At 36.9% G+C, this 14,216-nt stretch overlaps 2 pseudogenes; one reads left to right on the top strand and one right to left on the bottom strand.

Annotated features, from left to right (window-relative positions):
• The first annotated feature begins 8,760 nt into the window (after positions 1–8,760).
• LOC112476008 lies at positions 8,761–8,879 on the top strand (annotated as a pseudogene).
• Positions 8,880–11,124: 2,245 nt separating this feature from the next.
• LOC107195343 lies at positions 11,125–12,347 on the bottom strand (annotated as a pseudogene).
• Positions 12,348–14,216: the final 1,869 nt, after the last annotated feature.

The raw sequence follows: 14,216 nt of genomic DNA, 5'->3' as shown, positions 1-14,216 counted from the left end.
AACTCGGGTGGGGGTGACGGATGGGGGGCGGGGAGGTAAAGGGCTGGAGCCCAGGCACCTGCTGGCCGCCTCTGTCTCCGCTGCCCCCACAGCCGACCCCAGCGCTCCCGAGACGGGGCGGGGGACGAGGGAGGGGACTCCCAGGCGTTTGTTCTTCCACTCCGTTCCACCCTCTCTCGGAACGGAGAACTTCCTCCACCCTAGCGGGAGCCAGAGGAAAAAAAATATTTTTGAAAAGTACCCGTCCATGCTAATCCCTTTCTTTGTTGCTAATTCACCAAAATAAAGGCGTAATGTTTTCTCTTTTTAAATACTTCTCTGTACAACTTTTTTTTTTTTTTAAGAACGCTTTCTTTCTTTAGTAATTCTGGATCCAGTCTGCCAGAGGAAGAACAAAACTTTTAATATTTCTGTAATTTTTGTTTGAAAGTGCTGGTTGTTCAAAAAAAAAAAAAGGTCTAAAAGCACTGTCAAAATGAAAACTGCGCAGTGGGAAAAGTTTGAATACAAAAAGTTTGTTAATAGGGCTCTGCATGGCGGGATTAAAACCTTGCTGTATTTCTCATAATATTCCATAGGTTTCAAAATTGAAACAACAGCATGCATATTAACCAAAAAAAAAAATTTAAACTTCCGAAAAAAAATTATCTATTTTGGGCCTCAAACTTTAAAAAAAAAAAAAAACAACAACAACAACGCTGGCGTTTACAACTATCGTTGAAACTGTTGAAAACTATCCTTTTCCATGATGACAGTGAGGGTAGTGTTTAGTAATGTGGAACGAACATTTCAGTTTTTCATTTGAAAGTTTTGCACCTTTGCTCAGTCTTTCTAAAGAAGTTTCTCAAAGCCCAGGACTATTCCTTAGGACCCTTCCACAAGTGCCCTGCTTCTGTAATGTGAGTGATAATTTTTATGCAATATGGGTCATAATGTGTGGATAATCAAATTCCTTGCATGCCTATAGCTCTCATGATTGTGCTTTTCCCTGGAAAGAGTACCCTTCCCATCCTGTTTTTTCCAGTTAATTTTCTCGGTCTTTTTTCTAGATTCTCTACATTCTTTTGATTTTTAATGCAGAGCAATATGCAAAAATGAAGTTTTTTTCAAAGTTTGTAGACGTACACAGAGACGTTAGGGCAGAAGGAAATACCCTCTTACAACCTGAGCGCAACTGCAGGTCTGAAATGGCAAACTCTCATCAGGTGCTATCAGGACAGTTGCTTGGGGGCTGCTTCCTTTCTTAGCTTTCTGTGCCTCGCTTTACCACTCTTACTCTATCCTGGCTCTGCAAAGGTGTTTTGCATTCTTCCCCGCCCCCGGCCACTATTCTGATCAAAGCAGGATGGGAGTCTTAAAGACTGTGATCCCCTGATCAAAGTCTAACACTGTGAAGTTAGCAGATATGGATAGGGGTTTGGGTTCCACATGTCGGCAGGCATTGGTCTAACTGATGGGCTGGTCCTCTTGGTATTTGTGCATTTTACTGGATATAAACTTCCCTCAAATACTTTTTAAAATCATAAATATTGAACTCTAGTTAATGGTGCTCGTGCTGAAAGTTTTGGTGTGCAATGGCCTGATATCTGCAATTTGCTTTGAGACGCATCAAAAAATAAAATGGAATGATGCATCTGTGAATGGCCAAAGAAGCTGATGGACAGATGTTAATGAAGTAGAGTAAAATGTTAAAGGTGAATCTAAGTAGTGAATATAGAAGTGTTCATGGTACAGTTCTTCCAAATTTTCTGTATGTTTGAAATTTTCCATAATAAAATGTTGTACCCAGCTCTAATATTAACTCACCTATCACCTCTCCCTCCCAAGCCACTCCCAGAATTCAGGATGCTGGCTATTTGCAAGATGTTTTGAAGCAGAAGAAAACAACTTCATTTCAATACATTCTGAAAACCATCACTGTCTGAATGGTGAATGGCTTGTGACATCAACTGAACATTATTTTTTATTATTTTCCTACTCAGAGCACCCAGATGACACATTGCCTTAGGCTGAAGGCCTAGAATTTCAAGGCCTGTTCAAAGTGTGTTATGAGCACCAGTCAGGGACATTTCAAGGGCAAAGGATTCAGGAGGCTTCTGAATCAGGCTATTGCGAGCATTTAGCTCCTGTGTGCAAAGCCCTTTTAGGAAGTAGGTACCAAGAAAATAAAAGACAATATTTTAGTTTACAAAGTATTTACAACTTACTGAGGTAAAGAAGCCACAATTAGAAAATAAAGGGCATGAGGAGTAGGAATTGTACGGGACAGATTGACCACTGGAGGTTACTTCTGGCATATTAATACTATTCTGAGGCTATTACAAAGAATTACCTTTATACAAACGAGACAGCATGGCTAGATCTCCAAGAAATACTGTTGAATGAACCCCACAATACCATTTATGTTAAAAACAAACTCACGTGGCACGTAACCACAATTCTGTATACGTTCAATGAACGCATATAACAATGCAAAAAAAAAGAGGAAGATTTAGAAAGACACACAGCAAACTTGCAAAAGTAGTTGCCCTTCAATGGGCACCCTTGGGAGTAAAACTTAATGTTTCTCACTTTTGTAGTCCCAGTTCCTCACTCAAAGAAAGTTCTCAATAAACGCTAGTAGACATTTCTACCTGTAAATTCTATGTTTGATCTGTTCATATCTGTCTCTATGTCCACCATCTTTTGCCCCAACTCCTAACAGCAAATTCCTTACTGCTTTCTCTGCTTTTATCCTTCCTCTACCACAGTCCCCTCTTCACAGCAGTATGGAGATTTAAAATTGTAAGTGCAGATCTTATCCCATAACTCCCCATCTGAAACCTCCCAGTGGCTCCTCGTAACATTTAAAATACAATCTCAACTCCACTAATCTGATTAGCAAGCCCTACTTCTCCTGGCCCTTTCCCCAGTCTGTGGTATCCTCCAACCCAACTCAGAAAGCTCTTTCCTGCCTCAAGGCCTTTGCGAATTTCCTGTATTGCCTGAAACTCTCCCCCAAACAGTATGGCTGGCCCCAAATACATTTAGTGTTATTTTTTTTGTTTGTTTTTTAGTTGTTCTTAATAATAATTTTCCATATTTAATATGAGCAGGCCTAAATGTGTTTGGCTGAGCATTGCCCTCGTAAAGAGAGAGGTTTTCTTCCCCCATTGTTTACTGTTTTAAATACTAACACTTGTGCTTGTTTTACCAGCCTACCTACCATTTACAGTAAAGGTACAAAGTATGTAGAAGAAATGAAGTCTCCTTCTGAACTCAGGCTAAGTGGCTGACAGCTTTTCTGAAGCAATGTGTGAGTATCTATCTCTTCAAGCAACTTGAAAATTATATAAGAAAATCAAATTTCCATAGAATCAAACTTTGGTATGACCTAGATTTTCTGTAACAATCTGAATATCATGAATTTTATGCTTGTTAGTGCCAGACAACTAAAAAGAAAAAAAAAAAAAAAAAAAAACCTTAGAGTGATTCTAATTCTCTAACTCTGAGAAGATGTTCATACAAATTAAGAAAGAAAAAAATTATCAGGACAGGTTTTCCAGTTTAGGGTCCCCTTATAAGGGCAAACTAGCTTCCTCCATTCCTTAATCTTAAGTCTTAGTTGGCTGGGCACTCTGTGGCTGACCCTCTAGGTCTAAAATGAAAGCTTAGAGCAAAGTGTTTCAATTTATGGAATAGGTGCTATACATCAGCAACCACTTTGGGTAAAGAAATCAAAGAAGAAAAATGGAACATAGTATAGTACAGTAACTATACTATAGTAACATGACATTCCCCCCAAGCACAAACATGGTATTTGCGCATAGTAATATATTTTCCCAAAGCACAAAAATATCTTATTGTTTTCATTTGCCAGATGTGTGTGTGTATGTATATGTGTGTGTGTGTGTGTATACATATATATAATTAGTTTAAGAAATCCTCCTTCATATCTCTCTTTATCTTATTTTCCAAGTATCCTCCTTGCTCATGCTTTTTAACGTTTACAAAATAAACCCTGTGGAGAAGGGTTGGGTGAAACTTTACTGTAAAGCGCTAGATCATAGATTAGGCTTTGTGGGTGATAGTCTCTACTGTAACTGCTCAACACTGCCAAGGTATAGTGTTCTAAAAGAGAACACTTCTTTCTCTTACATGGTTGAAAACTGAGCAGAATATTAGCACATTATAACCACCCACAAAACACTCCTATCTTTCTTGTTATTGTTGTTTTGATCTACATTTTTTTATGACACAAACCAACTTCTTATTTTACTGCAATATATTAGTTTGCTAGGGCTGCCATAACAAAGAACCAGAAACTAGATGGATTAAACAGCAGAAATTTATTTCCTCACAGTTCTGAAGGTTAAAAGTCCAAGATCAAGGTATTGTCAGGGTTAGCCATTTTCCTCTAATGTCTTCACATGGTCTTCAGTCTGCATTCATCGGTGTCCTAATCTCCACTTTTATAAGGACATCAATTATATTTGACCTGATTTAACCTTAATTACCTCTTTAAAGACCCTATCTGCAAGTATAATCACATCTGAGGAACTAGAGTTTAGAAATTCAATACATGAATTTGGGATGGGGGACACAATTAGGTCCATAACATGCAGTAAATAGTTAATTAATATATTTAACATTTATGCCAACATATTTTAACAATTCCTATACTCGCCATTTCTTGCATTGTACTCTTTGATCTAAGTTTGCCTTTTTTTCTTGCTGAACATACCCTTTAGTAGTTTTTTCAGAGAGGATCTAAAGTATAACTAAGCCAATCTTCCCATTTAGGGAAGGCCTTAAATCTATAAGTGAAACATTTGCAAAAAATGTGTTACATCTATTTAGGATGGGCTTAATATTTTTTTAAAGGCTGTAAAGAAAAAATGACAACTATATTGAAATTCTATGTCGATTTTTTAAAAAAATAGACATCTGTGTTTCTTTCACAGCAAAAAAAAAAAAGAAGAAAGAAAAGAAAGAGTCAGAGTTTATATTTTCAGCTGTTTTTACTCCTTTGTCTCTCTTTTCTGGCATATCCTTTTTTTTTTTTTTTTTTTTGTAGACTTTTTTTCAAGATATAACATGTTTAGTTAAGTGCACTAATTTTAATTGTCCAGCTCAATGAATTTTTATACCCACATACTTGCCTACTCACCATTCAGATCAATATATAAAACAGTCCCAACACCCTTGAAGGCTTCTTTTTGCCCCTTTCTAGTCAGTACCCTAAGGCAATTGTCATTCTGGCTTTATCATCATAGATTAGCCTTGCCCATTCTTAATCATACAGCATGGACCCTTGTTGAATACCATTATGTTTATGACATCCATCATGTTGTTCTATATAGCATATGTCACTTATCGTTGTGTGGTAGTCCCTTTAATGACTATACCACAGTTTATCCATTCTCTTACTGATGAACATTTGCAATAGTTTTTACTAATCTGAATAAAGTTGCTATGACTATTCTCATAATGCCTTTTAGCGGTCTCATAGACTCATTTCTCCACGGTATATACCTAGGAATATAGTTGCTGGATAATAGGGAAAGTGTTTGAGCTTTAATAGATAATGCCAGTTTTCCCAAAGTGACTGTCCCAACTTATACTCCTATCCGTAAGGTATTAAAATGTCCCAACTTATACTCCTATCCGTAAGGTATTAAAATTTTTACCATTTTTGTGGTTGTGTAATGATATCTTTTCGTGGTTTTAATTAGCATTTACAACATGTATAATAAAGTTGAACATATTTTCATTTACTTACTAGCATTTTAGATATCCTCTTTCGTGAAATAAATGCCTGTTTAAATCTTTTGCCCATTTTAAAATTAGTGTTTCTTTTTCTTATTTATTCTTGGTAAATTTTCAATTTATATTTTGGGTTTGAATCCTTTGATGGTTATATGTGTTGCAAATATCTTCTCTAAGCTTGCAGCTTGCTTTTTACTCTCTTAATAGTGTCCTTTGATGAACAAAAAGCTATTACTCGTATTGGTCTGATTTATCAATACTTTCTTTAATGTTTAGTGCTTTTGTGTCCCCTTCAAAAACTCTTTGCCTAACCCATGTTGTGAAGACAGTCTCCTATGTGTTCTTTGAGTTTTACTGTTCTTATCTTTCACAATAAAGTCCTTGTTACATCTTAATCAATTGCTGAGCATAGTGTTAGGCAGCAGTCACCAGCTTATTAAAATTTTCTCTTTATATTTCATTTCGGAGCAAGAGTGCCTGATAGAGCAACCTTAAACCTCAATCTTTACTGAAAGTTCACTGCAGTGCTTTTAAAGAATAGTCTTTCACCTCCATTAAACATTGCATGTTCTTTAATTTGTTTTTAAAGCAGCATCACCCTTAGCCTCAGGCAAGAGGAGCCCCTACTCTGGGACCCATAATTTAGAGAGTTACTCACATCATAAACACTCAGAGGCAGAGTGGGGGTGGGGCAGGGACATCTCTGTCACTTGTCACTTGGTATGAGCTCCAGACAAGGCAACTCTGTAAACCTACACATTCGCCCTTCTTCTTAATGGTATCAAGCCCTAGAGACACACATCCTTGCATCTCTCGTCCTACTCCCTCAAAACAGAAGGCGCCTGCATCAGAATACTGAGAAGTTTTGCATGTGAGGTCCGCTTCTGAGAGTCTGCAGGATTCTAGTGCAGAAGCACTTAAAGTAGAGAAAAGACAAATTAATTAACTTGTCAAATCCTCCTTCTTAGCATGAATGCAAAAGATTCTTGCATAACAAAGTATTGTTTCCCAGAGTGCCAAGCAGCCATTTTCTTGCTTCTCTTTGTGTTCCAATTCATGTTTTGAAGATCCTCATAAATTAGCACAGTGTTCACTAACACTGCACAGTGTCTGAGGAACATTTTATAATATTAAACAATTCATTTTACTCTTAAATTTATATGTATAGAGATATAAACATTGTATATGGGAAGTGCAACATTGATTTTTTTCATTGGCAAACAAGTGAACACTGAATGCAAAGACCATGAACGGTTTTAAAAAAATTATTTTAAGAGACTTCTGGAATTTTCTAAAATGATAAAATATTCAGCTTATTTTAAAAACTTTAAAAATTTGATAGTGATTAACTATCACTTTTTGTTTTAATGAGTCCTTTTTAAAATTTTGGAAGATAACTTTTTTTAAGTGTAAAAAATAATTTTTTTTTACATTTACTGTCATTCACAATTTTTGGATGACAATACACTCAATATCTGTACACTTTAAATACAATTACATTTGACCATTTATGTGTATTACTCTGAATTAAAATTTTTCCAAGAAGAAAAAAGGAAGTCCACAAGAAAAAAATAAAAACAATTTGTCCAGCAATGGATATTCAGTAAATATTAGGGATCTTCTTTTGCACCCCCACTTTCCTTCTCTTGTTTTTAACTCGACATCGGATTAAACTTCATTTCCCTCCCTTCTTTCCCACTCTCCACCCTCCAAAGACAAACATACATATCCTGTTTAGAGTTTGGTTGCCTGATGGAAACAAATCTAAAATTTGGAAGAAAACAGAGCCAGCAGTTTGTACAGAAGATATTAGAAGAATCTAGTTGATTCCAAATAGAAAACTTAAAGTTTCAATTGTTTAAGATGACCCATACTTTTTAGTAGAATTCTGACACGTCACCTCTCTCAGGCACTTCTTGGCCTAGTGAAAAGTCATGAGCATCTCAGAAATGTGAGTATGACCATGAGGAATCTAACTGACTGACTAACAGTTTGACCTACAGATTAGCCTACCACCTCTCAGCAAAACCAAATGAAAGCTTCAGGAAGCTCTTCTGGCCACATCCACACATCTTCAGGCACATATCTGGAATGTTTTAATATCTGGAATCCAACCTCTGAGATGATTCATGAGAAATTCAAATTTATTATTGCACTTAACAATAATAAAATAAGAATAGCTAACAATTTTCAGGTACTTAATCTATGCCAGATACTGTGCTAAACTCTATTGGCAAAATATCCTATCTAATCCTTACAAAGATGTTAAAGTAATTATGCCCATTTAAATAATAAGGGACTTGAGGCTCAGAGTTAAGTAACTTGTGCCAGAGTCTCTCTTGCTCTTAATCTCTTTAACTGGTAATAATAGTGACTGCTATTTATTGAAAGCTGACTAAGGGCCTGAATATGTGTTGTAACTAACTTAGTCTTCATAAGAGGCCTAATAAGGAGCACCTAGGAGTCCCATTTACAGATAGAGAAACTTTATCTGCATCAGCTGGAATTACATGTAATAGAGACAATAATTATAATGGGTGCAGAGTCTCTCCCCCACCTCCAAATCTGAAAGCAGAAAAAAAAAAGAGCTTTTTTCTTTCACCCTATTGAGAATCCTGTGTTCTGTTTAAAAGAGATATGTTTTATTCTAAAGCCACACTATTCGGTAGAACTTTCTGCAATAATAGAAATGTTCTGCATTGGAGCTCTACAGTATGAAAGCCACTGACCAAGTGGAGCCATTGAGCATGTGAAATGTGGTCTACAAGACTGATGAACTGAAATTTTAATTTTAACAACTTTAAATTTAAATAGCACATGTGGCTAGTGCCTACCATATTGGACAGCACAGTTGTAGAGGATAAGATTGCTTTAATGGCCAAGTTCCCAACAGAGTTTCTGATACTCCATTCACCTTCCTCTTAGCCCTACTACTGGCCAGATTGTGGGGCATGTATCTGCAGACTAAAACACTGCTAAAAACTAAGGAAGAGGATAAAGAATTAGAATCCTGTCTACAGCCATGCCACCCTGAACAAGCCTGATTCCATCTGATCTCAGAAGCTAAGCAGGTTCAGGCCTGGTTAGTACTTGGATGGGAGACCACTTAGGAAGACCAGGTTCTGAAAGTGTAAAAAAAAAAAATAAGAGATTGTAAACTGACAAGGTCCTTGCAATCTGTGAGGTCAACCAAGGGTTCCCTTGCCAAAAAAAAAAAAAAGGAATCTTTCTTACTCTACTTATTTAAAATTATATATTTAAGTGCTCAAGTGCTTATTTCATCTGTTCATTTATTTACTCAACAAATATAGAACTCTTCTTACATGGCAGGCATATCTACTATAGGTCTCTGCGTTGGCTCTAAGATTAAAATAGCACACAAGACAGAATTGGAGAAAGAGACATAAATAATCATACAAATACATCATTAGAAAGTTGAGTAAATAAAAAGCATAGAGTTGTGAAAGCATTTGACAAAGATGGAGGATTTGTGTGAGCCACTGAGAAATATCTTCCCGGTAATGCTAAAGTTCAGCTTGTGGAAGAGATATTTTAGCTGAGAATAAAGAATGAATTAAAATTACTGACAGTAAAGGTGAAAGCATTCGAGGTGAAGGGAATAGCATATACAGGCCTGGGGTGAGTAGAGTGTGGACATGTTTGAGGAACTTTAAAGAAAAGGAAAGCGGAGAGAGATGAGACTGAAGAGGCAGGCTCTACAGAGCCTTGTCTGCCATATCAGGGCTTTTCACCTTTATCCTAAAAGCAGTGATGAGCTACTGAAAAGTTTTAACCAGAGGAGTGACATGATCAGAAAATAAACAACAAAACCAAACAAAAAATCTTGGCTTTTAACAAGGGCTTCATTGTTCCCTGTTCCTTCCTTCCTTCCTCCTGCAGCAGGCAGGCAGGTGACTTCCCCCCCGACACAGGGCTGCAGCTGGCTCCAGAGGCAGATCCTCAGAAGAGGCTAGAAAGTACTTGGTCCTGGGCCCAGCGGATGAATGGAGCTAAACTGTGTTCTTTCCTCTAATGCTCTGTGTGTTCTCTCTGTGTGTTTCTGCCATTAAATAAATACTGGGGTATTTATAAAAACTGTCAGCAAACCACCCACTCCATTTTCTCTGCCATGGGCCCTGAAACCCTCGAACAGTAACAGCCTGTACCAGGATCTCAGTGATATCCAGAGACAGCTCCTAAAGGACTACTAAATATAGTTCTCTTCCAGGGAGCTGGTGCTTGCTGCTTTAACCTTTATGATCACAGTTGTGGATCATCTAGCAAACTTGAATTTCATGGGTAGATTTAAGCTGAACAACAGCAGCCTACTAAAGAGGTTGACTTTCAGTATTTTCTAGTTTGGCCACCTTTCCATTGAGCCACATGAGATTGACTGACTTTCAGTTGGGAAAATAACAAGCCAAAGAATGTATTTCTGTGAGAAAAAGGCAAGGAAGAAAAAGTGAAAATGAGAGATGAGATTGGTAAATGTATTTGAACTTCAAAAGTTTCAAATAATAAAGAGCCAACTTGTTTAAGCAAAATGAATCACTGATTGTTCTCTTCTTCCAAATGAATTGTTTTTATCTCTGTTCATGGCATAATAGAAAAGTCACCTATTTTACTGGTCAATATACTTGAGATTGATTCCTAACTCTGCCACTTCCTCCAGGCAGGTTAACGTGCCTCTGGAGCTTCAGTGTCCTTGTCTGTAAAACGGTTAATAGTCTCTGTTTGCAGGGTCACGTAGTTGTCAGACAATGTTGACGGAATGCTTAGCAATAGTTTCTACACATGGTAAGCTCTACCATTGTTATTATTTAATAATGTATCTATGTATCTGTTTATATTCCCCATGACACGGGGAGCTCCTCAAATATAGAGACCCTCCATTGGCCTTTAGGTCTAGTGCCTATTCCTGTAGATGCTCAGTACATAAAATGAATAATTTAGATTGCCATCTTATAGTAAAAGAATTCTTGCATTGTCAGCCTTCCCAATATAGACAATATTCTAATTTCCTGCAACCTTTACTGTTTGTCTACTTTACATATGAATTAAGTAAAAAAAAAAAAAATTATTGGATACACTTTCAGAAAGATATTTTCCTGGAATGTTTCTACTTATACACACACATATATTTTTTTCAGGTTTCAAACTTTTTATTTGCATATTAAAAAAAATTGTGCATTCCAATAATTAAAATCATTTGAACAGAAAAAAATGGCACTCTGATTAAATTGCAATTTACAGCCTGCAAGACACCTTGGACCAGCTTGGTTTTTACTCTAGATTTCACTGTACTCCCTCCCACCTTCTGCCTTCACCAACCTGCAAGTTCTTTTCCTTCCCTGCCAACCAAATAGGCAGGTGGGGGGAGGCAGGTGCAGCCTTAGTTGTCAGTAGTTCTTGGTTGTGAAAAGGGGGCAGCACAATCATTTAAACTTGATCCAACCTCTTTGCATCTTACAAAGTTAAACAGCTAAAAGAAGTAAAATAAGAAGGCAATGCTTGTGGAAAGTACAGTGCGTATTGGCGGTGCGTGCCTCATTACGATTTGCCTGCCTGCTTCTGTTCCATTGTTTCTCTTGATGGCAGTGGATTTTTCTCTTGCATTTCTGTCTTCTTCAATTTCAACTTATCAAATTTCTCAATCTCAGCCATATTGGGTTTGTCAGATATGGTTGCAGAGGAAGCGGAGCGAGGCAGCAGAACGAGTGAGTTCGATCTGCTCAGTGGCCGTTGCGGAGTGGCTCACCATATATTTTTAATTAATAAACATTTCTGGGCACTTTTTGGATTACAAAAAAATTGAGCAGAAAGTATGAATTTCCCATATACCCCTCCCACTCTCTTCCCTCCATATTATTAATATCTTGCATTAGTAGGGTACATTCATTACAATTGATAAACCAGTATTGATACATTATTACCTAAATTCATAGTTTCAAGTTCATTTTTGTGCTGTACATTCCTTGATTTTTGACAAATGTATACTAACATGATCCATCATTACAACATCATACAGAGTAGTTTTAGTGCTATAAAAATCCCTTGTGGGAGGGGGGGAGGGAAAGAAAAAAATAAATAAAGATATTCTCAGACACACAAAAAAATCCCCTGTGGTCCGCCCATTCATTTCTCTCTTCCCCAACTCTTGGTAACCACTAACTCTCTTTCTTTCTTCCTTCCTTCCTTCCTTCCTTCCTTCCTTCCTTCCTTCCTTCCTTCCTTCCTTCCTTCCTTCCTTCCTTCCTTCCTTCCTTCCTTCCTTCCTTCCTTCCTTCCTTCCTTCCTTCCTTCCTTCCTTCCTTCCTTCCTTCCTTCCTTCCTTCCTTCCTTCCTTCCTTCCTTCCTTCCTTCCTTCCTTCCTTTCTTTCTTTCTTTCACTTTATTTTATTTATTTTATTTTATTTTATTTCATTTTATTTTATGTTATTTATTTTAATTCCCACCTACAGCACCTGGTATTCCTAGGTGGTCTCCCATCCAAGTACTAACCAGGCCCAGGCCTGACCCTGCTTAGCTTGAAATCAGACAAGATCCAGCACATTCAGGGTGGCATGGATGTAGACCACTGACCTTTTTATTATCTCCATTGTTTCGCTTTGTCCAGAGTGTCATGTAGCTGAATTCATACAATAAGTAGCCTTTTCAGATTGGCTTTTTTAATGTCTATATTGTTATATTTCTTTTTTTAATTAAAAATTTTTTTTCCACTATAGTCGACATTCAATATTATATTAGTTTCAGGTGTACAGCATAGTGGATAGACATTTATATAACTTACAAAGTGATCCTCGGATATGCCTAGTACCCACCTGACACCATACATAGTTATTAGAATATTATTGGCTTCTTTCATTTAGAATATACATTTAAGATTCATTCATGTCTTTTCATGGCCTGAAAGCTCATTTCTTTTTATCACTGAATAATATTCCATTATATGGATGTACCAAATTTATTTATCCATTTACCTATTGAAAGACATCTTTGCTGCTTCCAAGTTTGGGCAATTATGAATAAAGCTGTATTAAACATTCATGTGCAGATTTTGGGGTGCATGCAAGTTTTTGACTCATTTGGGTAAATACTAAAGAGGATAATTGCTGGATCATATGGTAAACATATATTTAGTATTGTAAAAAAATACCAGCCTTCCAAAGTGGCTGTACCATTTTAAATTCCCACCAGCGATAAACGAGAGTTTCTGCTGCTCTGCGTCTTCTCCAGCATTTGGTATTATCAATGATTTGGACTATAAGCATTCTAATAGGTTTGTAGTGGTATCTTGTTGTTTTAATTTGCAATTCTCTAATGACTTATAATATCGAGCATCATTTCATATGCTTACTTACCATCTGTACGTTTTCTTTGGTGAATGTTCATATCTTATGCCTATTTTTTTTTTGCCTTTTAATTAATTTATTTTAATTAGTTTCAAGTGTACAATACATTGGTTAGACATTTGTACAGTTTTGTAAAACAATCCCCCCAATTGTTCTCTCCCTCCCCTGATCCTCTACCTAGCCAACATATTCATTCTAATTGCATTCCCTATACTGTGCTCCCCATCCCTGTGACCATCCATCTAATTTGTACTTTAACCCTTCACCCCATTCTCCCAGCCCCTCTAATCCCCCTTCCCTCTGTTCATCACCAAATTGTCCACTATATTTGTGAGTATGTTTTTTATTAGTTTGTTCTTTTTATTCCTTAGATTCCACATATAAGTGAAATCGTACAGTGTTTATCTTTCTCTGTCTGACTTAAATACCTTCTAGGTCCATCAAAGCAATATCTTTTTCCATCCCCTTCCTTTTAGTCTGTGTTTTTTAATCCGAAGTGAGTCTCTTATAGGCAACATGTAGGAGTCTTGTTTCCCTTTCCATTCATCTACTCTATTAGTTGGAGCACTTAATTCTTTTCCATTTGAGGTACTTATTGATAAGAATGTAGTTGTTATCACTCTTTATTCTTGTTTTTGATACATGTTTTTTCTTCTTAAAAAAAAAGAAGTCCCTCCAACATTTCCTGTAATACGGGCTTGGTGGTGATAAATTCCTTTAGCTTATTTTTGTCTGGAAAGCTTTTTATCTGTCCTTCAACTCTAAATGATAGCTTTGCTGGATAAATTATTCTTGGTTGTAGATCCTGGGTCTTCATCCTGTCGAATATTTTTTGCCAAGCCCTTCTGCCCTGCATAGTTTCTTTTGAGAAATCATCTTCCAGTCTTATGGGTGCTTCCTTGTAAGTAACTAACTGCTTTTCTCTTGCTGCTTTTAAGATTCTCTCTTTGTATTTAACCTTTGGCATTTTAAATATGATGTGTCTTGGTGTGGGCCTCTTTGGATCCCTGATTTTTAGAATTCTCTGAGCTTTCTGGGGTTTTATGTCCATTTCCTTCACCAGGTTAGGGAAGTTTTCCATCATTATTTCTTCAAACAGCTTTTCAACGTCTTGAT

Source organism: Pteropus alecto, unplaced genomic scaffold (genome assembly GCF_000325575.1).
Source record: "Pteropus alecto unplaced genomic scaffold, ASM32557v1 scaffold92, whole genome shotgun sequence".
In the NCBI taxonomy this organism is placed as follows: Eukaryota; Metazoa; Chordata; class Mammalia; order Chiroptera; family Pteropodidae; genus Pteropus; species Pteropus alecto.
Note: the sequence above shows the minus strand (reverse complement) of the source record. Positions and strands in the feature narration are given on the sequence as shown.